Here is a 10,878-nt window from a genome sequence, read left to right on the forward strand (position 1 = left end):
ACAAACTTACAATTCTGCAGACAGGCAGTATGGAGTTTAAACAGATGCAGCAGTTACCTATTTATAACTGTTCTCAAGTAATTCACATCAATACATAACACCTCTTCCCCCTAGATCAGACATGTCAAACTCGCAACATCACATGACGTTGCGCGATGTATCGGAGCTTTTTCTCCATTGCTGGCAATGGGGTGGGCATGGCTTTCACGTGACACATCTGGCCCGCGGGCCGGCAGTTTGACACCCCTGCCCTAGATAGTTCACAATTTCAAGTATTGAACACAGTCCTGCAAATACTTTGGTGGCTTCCGCCACCACTCCGAATGTCTCGGAACTGCCGGCGGTTCCTGGTATACCAGCTCTCTTGCCTGGCTGGGTGGACCAGGACTCTGGGACCTGTTCGCTACTGGTAGACCCGTGTCCCTTTGGCTGGTCTGGCTGGGTAGACCTGAGCCAATGTCCATTGGTGGAACAGTTTCTGCTGAGCTGGAAGTCGGGGCCGTCTGCCAGTTTTGCTCAGTGGGTGCAGTCTCTATGCACAGGGGTGACTTGCTTTCCACTAGTACACCATCCATGCCTCTGGGAGTCTTGCCAGCACTTTGAGACTCCGATGCAAGGCTGCTTTTGTGCCATTCCTGATTCTGGCTCTCAACTATGTTATGAGCCAGCGACTGGTTCGCTAGCCTTCGGTGCAATTGGTCAATATGCTGGCGTAGCACTCTACCATCTTTCAGGACCACTTCGTAAGACTGTAGTTTCACACCCAAACCCTGTCGCCTACTTGCAAGTTCCGAGGGGGCTTTGGCTGTGCTGTGTCCAAGGCAACTCGGTCTGGATGCAGATGGTCCAGTTTGGTGGTTAAACACCATCCCCATCTGAGGTCTGCTGGGCTTTTGCCCATAGAAGTGCAGGGTGTCGTATGTTGGCAGAGTAAAAAGTCTGTCAGCCGATGCTGCCAATCGCGGGTCACGATTCTCTTTAACAACTCTTTGGTCGTTCAGACCATGCATTTTGCTTGGCCGTTTGAAGCCAGGTGAAAGGGGGCTGACGTGGTATGCCTGATCATGTTAGCCCTGAAAAAGGACTGAAATTCCGCAGAAGTAAATTGAGCCCCATTGTCTGATACTATTACATCAGGTAACCCGTGTGTGGCAAAGATTCTGCGCAGTTCCTGGATGGTCCTGACAGTAGTCATAGTAGGGACAGGTGCGACCTCTAACCACTTAGAGTGACTGTCCATGACAATGAGGAACAGTTGTCCCTGGAATGGTCCTGCAAAGTCTATGTGGATTCTAGTTTGCGTGGTTTCCCAGTGATAAACTGGGGCTTGAGGCATTTCAGGTCTAGATTGCTGGCAAACATGGCAACTTTGTACTTGAACCTCAATATTCTTATCCAACCCTGGCCACAATAGGTAGCTTCTCACGAGTGCCTTCATCCTGACTATTCCAGGATGTCCCTCATGCAGAGATTCTAAGACCCTAGTCCTCAAGGAGTTTGGAACTATGACCCGACTTCCCCAAAGAATGCAGCCTTTGTGAGCTGACAGCTCATCCTTCCTTCTACTGAAGCTGTGAAAGTCCGCTCCCAGACTAGCTTCTGGCCACCCCTTGAGCAAAACGCAACTGAGCATTTTGTCAGAGGCTGTATCAGCAGCCACATCCCCAGCGTGAAGGGAAGACTCTGGCAAGTCCTGGATTGCCAGGATGCATGCAGCAGGTGCAGAGTCTGGCTCTGAGTTTGGCAGAGGCAGTCTGCTGAGCCCATTTACCTGCCAGGTTTGTGAATTAGACTGTAACTATAAGTGGCAAGAAAGATGGACCATCTCAGCATCCATGGAGATAGGATCTGAGGAGTTTGTTTGTCTGTCATGAACAGACCAAGAAGTGGCTTATGGTCAGTAAATGGGTGACCATAAAGGAAATCATGAAATTTTTTGATGCCAGCCATGATGGCCAATGCCTCTTTATCTATCTGGAGGTAGTTGGGCTCTGCCGGTGACAGTGTCCTTGAATAATAAGCTATGGGAACTTGCCTCCTGTCAGCCATTAAATGGCTCAACACAGCTTCTATTCCATACAGAGATGCATCACATGCAATGCTGATAGGCAGCTTTTCATTAAAATGTGTGATGACAACAGTGATTTGACTGTCATGAAACTTTTCTTATGGGTGCTCGTCCACTGCCATGGTGCCCTTTTGTCCAAGAGCCTGTGTAAGGGGTCTGCCAATGCTGCCTTATTCTTCTTGTAGAGAGTCCCTCTGGTGACCTTTACAGATGGTGGCAATGTGGCCTTGTTTGCCACATGCTCGGCACACTGCCATATGGAATCTACACTCCGACCGCCAATGTTTGCCCCCACAGATCGCACAGCTAGGAAAGGGCACTGCCTTGTCAAGTGACCACCGCCCTCTTTCTGGTAGCTTCTGCTGCCGGTTGATCTCATTGTCTGTGTCTATGTTGTCGGCTCTTTCAGAGTCTTCATGGTGGATGGTTATTGGGCTTGGAACATTCTTGGAAGGCTGTAAGGCTTTGACGGCTCCCCTGGCAGCCTCTTCTGCCATTACCTCTTTCAACACGTCCTGGAACGTCAAGGTCTCCTTCGCAAACAGCTTCTGCTGAAGGTTACCAGTCGGTCCCAGAGCCTATCCTCTAGGTCTGGGAAGTTACAGAGCCTGGACGCCTGTCATAGTGCAGCCACAAATTCGGCAGCTGACTCTCCAGCTTACTGTTCCCTTAGTTCGAACGCGTGGCTGCATGCAATGACAGAGAGCTTTGGTTCAAAGTGCTCTTTGAGTTTTCTCTTGAGCTCAGTGTAGACAACCAACTCTAGAGTTTCTGGGGCGACTAAGTTTTCAGCTATATTGAATGTTGCCTGGCCACACACACTGCTTAAAGGCGTTGCAGCCTTTAAGCCATGTTCACTAACTTGGTTCGCTCTTAGGAAGGTCTCAACTTGGGAAACGTACAAGCTCCACCTCTCTAGGTGTGACACGTCGAACTCTGGCAGTTTGCTGACCTTGGCCATGGTTTGCTGTTACTGACCTTGCCTAGTGCTGCTAAGGGCTTCTGTGTTGATCCTAGGGATGGATGCCTCCAGCATGGCTTGCTGGCAGGCAGAGGGAGGGACGTGGTTCCTAGCAGGGCGCTGATGCCTGGTCTTACCCCTAGTGACTCTTGGCTCTCTCTTCCTTAGCAGTACATCCCACCTTTGTTGCCACTGTTGTGTACTGGGATCTTTGAGGCATTGACGAGGCAAAGGTGAAAGTAACAGAACATTTATTAGGATAACACAGAAGCAGCTCTAACAGCCGCTTAACTTCTATTTATACAGACTGCCGATAGGCAGCGGCCAATGGAATTAAAGCAGTTATTCCCGTCCAAAACACAAACTTACAATTCTGCAGACAGGCAGTCTGGAGTTTAAATGAACACAGCAGTTACCTATTTATAACTGTTCCTAAGTAATTTACATCAATACATAACACAAATAGAATCTAAAAGCTTGGAGTGGCAGAGGAGCCTTCAATACATTAATATTACCTAATCATAACATCCACCTAATTCAGCAATTGATTAATCTCATAATGGTTCCTCTTTTCATCCAAACTATAAATTGAGTTGTAGTAAATTATACTTACTTTGGCTATGTCATGTGGGGGAATTCATTGGAGAAAGCTATTATGTTTGGAAGAATTAGCAGTAAAAAGAAGCCAGGCTGCCAAAGAACATGGTGGCTGGACGCTTTCAAAGCTGACACCAGCCAGAGCATAGGAAAACTCAAAGAAGCAGCGCAAGATTGGAAGATGTGGACAGACCTGGCCCCAGGGAATTGCCAAGAGTTGGACTCGACTGAATGATAACATATCATTCATTATTACTAGCAACGGATTTAAAAACAGTCTGGACATCCTCAGTAACTCTTTCAGAAATTAAGTTCTGCTGATTTTGCTATTTCAGATGATCTGCCAGCAATTTCCCAGGTCTTTAACCAGACTCCCAATCCTTTAATTTTAATCTGTTCAATGAAAATTCTACCCTGTCAGCATAGAAATCCCCTAAGTGTTGTGTAGCTAACACAAATACTTTATAAACCTGCTCTGTGGGCTCATTTGCATAATCTAACTTTCTTTAAGCAAAGTTTCTGGCTGTTGATGTTTAAGATTATTTTTTCTCACTTTCTGTTGCAGGTATAAGCAATAGTATCACTTTGCATATAAGCCTTCTAAGAATCTCTTGCATTCCGATGAGTTAAGATGGAGTTCAAAACACTATGAAGTCAGTTCCTCTTCATCAACAGCACGAGGAAAGCGATGAGGAAAGAAAATAGGGCATGGGAAAGAAGCCAGCAAAAGAAAGATCAAATATAAAATGGGCCAGATCAGACCCGGGATTGCAGAGTGAAATCTGCAGAGGAAGCTTTTGGTTTTCAGGAAAATGTTCCTGTATATTTCTCCTTTAAAGTTAAAAGTGTGCCCTTCTATCTCATCGGCGGAAAAATGAAGCTCAGAAATTCTAGTAATCCTTTTGTGGTTCTCAGAATCCTATAGAAAAGATGGGAGGGAAATGTTATGTATTTGTTTGTACTTGCTTGAGTTGCTAAGACAAAAAAATCACAAAGTTATTAAGGTGTAGACTAAGACTGGGTAGAAACAGGTGGTATTCCAGCCTCAAACACGGACACCCACAAGGTGAATTTTGGTCATAACTCTCTAAAACCCAATCTACATCACAGAGTTACTTTTATGTGAAAAGATTGGGTGAGGGTCTAAGTACAGAATCTTGAATTCCAAGAGGAAAAGTAGAGTACAAACTTATAAAATAAAATATTTTCCAAGTCTTTCAGAAAGCGTAAAACACAGAAACAAAGCCCTTTGGCCTTACCATCTCTCCTTTTCCACTTCTGTGAAAGTAAGGAAGAAAGAAAGAAAAGAAAGAAAGAGAAAGAAAGAAAGAAAGAAAGAAAGAAAGAAAGAAAGAAAGAAAGAAAGAAAGAAAGAAAGAAAGAAGGAGGGAGGGAGGGAGGGAGGGAGGGAGGGAGGGAGGGAGGGAGGGAGGGAGGGAGGAAGGAAGGAAGGAAGGGAGGGAGGGAGGGAGGAAGGAAGGAAATTACGTTTTTGTTATCAGAAGAGAGAGCTGTAAACTGAAACAAGAGTTTTAATGCCATTCATTTCATTTCATTTCATTTCATTTCATTTCATTTCATTTCATTTCATTTCATTTCATTTCATTTCATTAAATTTATATGCCGCCCTTCTCCCTGAGGACTCAGGGCGGCTCACAACAATAAAAATTAAAAAACATAGAGTAAAAAATTAAAAGAGAATTAAACAATAAATACAAAATTACAAAACAATTTAACCCAGTACCAGTAAAAAGCCTAATTAAAAATCGTAGTCAGTCCAGGCCCGCTTGTTGGAACAACCACGTCTTCAGGTCACGATGGAAGGACCGAAGGTCAGGGGTCATCCACAGCTCCGGAGACAACTCATTCCAGAGGGTCGGTGTGCCCACAGAGAAGGGTCTCCCCCTGGGGGTCACCAGCTGGCATTGCCTGGCCGACGGCACCCTGAGGAGGCCGACTCTGTGGGAGAGTCCTCTTCAAATGAAACTTATGAAGAAACGTTTTATTATTATCAATCCTACATATTAAAAAGTTCAAAAATAGTAGCAATATCAACATTTATTTATTTCAACGTATAAGGCTGTCCTTCTCAACATCATGACTCTGGGTGGTTAGCAACCATTATAATGTAAGAGGAAGAATGACTCTAACCAGACATGACTTAAAGCTGCTATTAAGCTCTTCCTCATGGCAGCAAGAGTGGCAAAGCAGCATTATTTTTCTGCTCTTATTATGTCCCCAGAGTGTCATCCAGCAGCCCTGTTCTGGATCACCTGGTCCCATCTGGATCGGGGGGGGGGGCGCTCGGGTGATTGTCTTCAGGGCCATGCAGAGGAATTTGTTCAGCACCTGAAAGACAAAGTCACCTGGATTCGTTTCGAATTGGATCACGTGTGTGCACTGATCCATGTGAGATGCCTGAGGAGAGGTCTTGCCCGATTATCTGGGAACGGTTTGACCCTGTTGGACCTGAGGAAGTGGACAGGGTCCTCGATGCTGTCAGTGCCACCACCTGGCAGTTAGATCCTTGTCCTTCTGTCGGGCCTCGGGAGCCCGACACTCGAAGGGGGGCCCCTCCACCCCCCCGGCGCACCCTGCCTTCCTCCCGCTGACCTCACCAGGCTCCATGGCGGCTCGGAAGGTTCTGGGACCCGCGCCGCCACTCCCGCCGCCTCCGGACGCGCCGCGGCTGCTGACCTCGCCCGGCGGCGCGTCTGCACACGGCTCCCTGGCTCGGAAGGCTCCGGGACCCGCGCCGCCTCTCCTGCCGCCTCCGGACGCGCCGCGGCTGCTGACCTCGCCCGGCGGCGCGTCTGCGCACGGCTCCCCGGCTCGGAAGGCTCCGGGACTCGCGCCACCACTTCTGCCGCCTCCGGACGCGCCGCGGCTGCTGTCCTCGCCCGGCGGCGCGTTTGCGCAAGGTTCCCTGGCCTGCGGCTTGCCCGGTGGAGGCTCGGGTCGGCTTAGCGTCTCAGCGGCCTGGGAGGCTTCGAGAGCTTCGGCCTCGCAGCGGACTGCTTCAGAGACTCCGCCGTTGCGGCTGTCTCCTCTGGCCGACGCCATGCCTGCGCAGGACTGTGTGGTTCGGGAGCTGGCGACGCCATTAGGGGATGGGTCCCTCCCCGCTGCGGTGACCGGGTGGCTGGGGGCCTCGGGCGTGGATGGCGAGAGGGGGGTTCGGAGTTGGGCGCGGCAGGGAGTGGGTGAGGGGGAGGTGCACGGTGGCGGCAACACATGGGAGGGGGCTTACCTGCCTGGGCGACGGGCGAAAGGCCTTGTAGGGGAGGGGTGGGGAAGTTATAGAGAGTGGGAGGGCGGGGGCGTGTTTGGGTGGAGTATGGGTGGGGTTTTTGGGTGTGTATATAATAGCGTTGGCTGCAGGTAGCGGCCAACGCTGGCTTTGTTTCTTGTTGCGGCTGTTGCCCTGAAGAATAAAGTGCTTCTAGACCGCAGCGGAAGTCTCTCGTTCCTGTGTTCGGCACCTGCCCTGCTTGTTGCAGGACGAGGTTTGACAGAAAGCCAGCGTTCCCATAGCACTGCGGCCTTACTGCCTTTCTGCTGTGTTCCGTTTGTGCGCCATGGCAGAGGGTTTGCAAGGGGCCGTTTTGGAGACTGGATCGGAGGAGGCTGACGTGGCCGGGGCGGAGGCGACATCCCCTGCGGAGAGGGACGTGGAGGACGCCCAGCCAGCTGTGCGGCCTAAAGTGCGGGAAGTGCCACCAGCAGACCCTGCGGTGGAGTCCCAGGGTGCTAGTAGCCAGACCCTGGGGGGGGAGTGGTGGCTGAGCTCGATCCTGGGGCGCACGGGGCTCGAGCAAGGACGAACGGGCCGGCCCGGTGGGGCTCCACTGGGTTGGAGGGAGCGTCGGCTGACCGATGACGACGGCGAGGAATACAGCTATTCAACCGCACCGGGGAGCCAGACTATGGACATGCTGCGCGATAGGTTTGGAGAAGTTGGGGCACGTGACGGCGGTTCCTGGGTGGCCATGGGCCCTGAAGAAGACACGGGACAGTGGTCTCTTGGGGGGGCACCCAGTCAGCCAGCGACGTCCCGTTTCCGACTGGCCAGCCCGAAGTTCAAGGTGCCTGGGGAGGGTGGCGTTCGGGCCCCATCCACGCGAGCACAAGGAGGGCGTGATGCATGGCCAACGCCTGACCGAGGCCCTGGACGTCCGGCACCCAGGTCGGTGGGGGTGTCCCAGGCTCAGACCCGTCCACCTGTTGGGCATTGGGGTCCGGGTGTGGTGTGGGGACCCCCACCGCTCACCATAACCTATGATGGGCATCCCGACCGCCTGGCTATGTTCCTAGGTCAGGTGATTAACCATCTGGACGGGTATGCCCAGGCCTATACATCACAGTGGGCAATGGTGGTGGCGGTCACCGCGTGCCTTCAGGGAGATGCTGCCACCTGGGCAGCGGACCTTTACAGTGACCACGCCCGTGAACTCGGGGACGTGGGGCTGTTCCTGGAAGCCCTGCGCATCCGCTTCGAGGATGTTTCCCGCATACATCGTGCGGAAGCTGAAGTTTTAGCCATCAGGCAGCGAGGACGGCCAGCAGAGGAGTACGTGCACGAGTTCCGCAGGGTTGCGGGCAGGTTGCGCTCGTGGCCCGAGCGCTTGCTGGTGCACCACTTCTGGGCCGGCCTTGATGGAGCTCTCCGGCGGGCATGTGTGGTGCGGGGGGTTCCTGCACGGCTTCAGGATTGGTTCCGGGTGGCGGTGGAGCTAGATATTGGGTTGCAGGACACCCGGGGCAGGCCAGTAGTGGGCCCTGGAGCCTGGAGGGCCCCGGAGGGGCTGAAGACCGAGAACCGGAAGCCTGGGCCGGCGGTGACACAACCCGGCCCCCTACCGGCGCCCCGTCCAACAATCCACTGCTTCCGATGCGACCAACCGGGCCACCGGGCAGTGGACTGCCCGTTACCTCCGCCACGGCCAGGGCCCAACCCTCCGGTGGCGCGGGTCCCGACCCCCAGGAGAGCTGCGGAACGCTCCAGAACAGCGTACCAGGTGGCCGACAAGACACCCCGAACATCGACACCGGTGCGTCCAGTGGGCCCGGCGGATGGACGGACTGACACATCCGATGGGTCTGAGGATCACGAGTACGAGGAGGACCCGATGGTAAGTGCTCCGGTGTGCCCTTTTGTGCTGCCTGTGGCATTGATAAGCCCACGAACAGGCGAGAGGAGGGAGTGTAAGGCTTTGATTGATACAGGCAGCACGCGCTGCCTTATCAGCCTGGTGATGGCAAGGGAGGCCGGTATCCCCCTCCAGCGGCTCCCCAAACCTCTCCGGTTCCAGCAGGTAGACGGGTCCCTTTTGGGTGGAGCACCCATTACGCATGTAACAGCACCGATGAGAATGGAATTGGGTACACACTGGGAGACTCTCCGGTTTGTCGTGGTGCCGTCCATGACGGAGGCGGTCATCCTGGGGCTTACGTGGTTGGACAGGTGGGGCCCCACGGTTTGGTGGGAGGGGGGGTGCCGACACCTTCGTCTCGGGACAGGGCCCCAGCCTCCTGCAAAGCATTCCTTCATGGGTCCGGAGGGGATCGGTGGGCCAGAGGGGGCCGCGGGGGTGGGAGCTGGGCTTGAGACACAGGTGCCACGGGAGTACAGCGATCTCGCAGATGTCTTCGATGAGAAGGAGTGTGATGCCTTGCCACCCCACCGCCCCACGGACTGCGCTATCGAACTGGAGCCAGGGGCAAAACTGCCGAAACCCCGCATGTACGCAATGGCACCCCGGGAGATGCAGGAGCTTCGCCAATACATAGACAAGAACCTGCGGAGGGGGTTCATCCAGCCCGCCCGGTCTAAGATGGCGGCCCCTGTCCTGTTCAGGGAGAAGAAAGATGGGACCCTAAGACTGTGTGTTGATTATCGGGGGGTTAACGCGTTATGTGTAGAGCACTTGTACCCCCTCCCTTTGGTGAAGGACCTTTTAGCTCATTTGGCTACGGGCCGGGTGTTCACCAAGTTAGACCTCAGGGAGGCGTACTACCGTGTCCGGATTAAAGCTGGCGATGAATGGAAGACGGCTTTCAATTGCCTGTTGGGGAGCTTTCAGTTCAGGGTAATGCCGTTTGGACTGCAAGGAGCCCCCGCGGTCTTCATGCAGTTGATTAACCAAGTCCTGCATGATCATTTGTACCGGGGGGTCCTAGTCTATCTTGATGATATCCTCATATATACGTCAACGCTGGAGGAGCATGTCGCCTTAGTTCGGAGTGTGCTGACCAAGCTGAGGGACGCCCAGTTATATGTGAAGCTCTCTAAATGTGAGTTTCACAAGCCCCGGCTGGACTATTTGGGATATCGGGTGTCCTCCAACGGGGTGGAGATGGACCCGTGGAAGGTGGAGGCTATCCAACAGTGGCAGGCCCCACGGACCCGGAAACAGTTGCAGAGCTTCCTGGGCTTCGCTAACTTTTATCGTCAATTTATTCCACATTTCGCTTCCATTGCCCTGCCGCTCACAGATCTACTGCGGACAAAACAAATGGCTACATTGCCGCGGCCAGGGCAGAAGCTAGCGTGGACCACTACATGCCAGCAGGCTTTTGAGACACTCAAGGCACAGTTTGCTAAGGAGCCCGTCCTGCGACACCCGAACCCAGACCTGCCCTACGTAGTACAGGCTGATGCGAGCGACGTGGCTGTTGGGGCTGTCCTTCTGCAACGGCATGCGATGGGAGAACTGCGGCCCTGCGCTTACGCCTCCAAGAAGCTGACGACCGCGGAGAGGGCTTGGGCTATCTGGGAGAAAGAGGCCTTCGCGGTCCGCTGGGCCTTGGGGACTTGGAGACACCTTCTGGAGGGGGCTAGCCAGGAGTTCGAGGTTTGGACGGACCATAAAAACCTGGAAGCCCTGCAAACACCCCGCCGTCTGTCCCCGAAACACGTACGGTGGGCCCAGTACTTTCAGCGCTTCCGGTTCCGTCTCAAGTATGTGCCCGGGGGTAGGAATTTCCTGGCGGACGCCTTGTCTCGGCTACCACAATATGACTGTCGGAAAGAGGAGGTAGTACAGGCACTGGTACCGCCGCCCCGCCCGGTGGAGGAGGCGGAGCACAGGGCCAACGCCGTGACAGACGGCTTCCTGCGGACCTGTAAGGGAGCATTGGCGACTGATGAATGGATGCAGGCGCACCCCGACATCCTCTCGTTGCGGGACAGCCTAGCTTGGCACGGGGTCAGGCTGTATGTGCCTGCGGCGGCACGGGATCAAGCGCTCTA

This window comes from Vipera berus (assembly GCF_964194415.1).
Source record: "Vipera berus genome assembly, chromosome: 2".
In the NCBI taxonomy this organism is placed as follows: Eukaryota; Metazoa; Chordata; class Lepidosauria; order Squamata; family Viperidae; genus Vipera; species Vipera berus.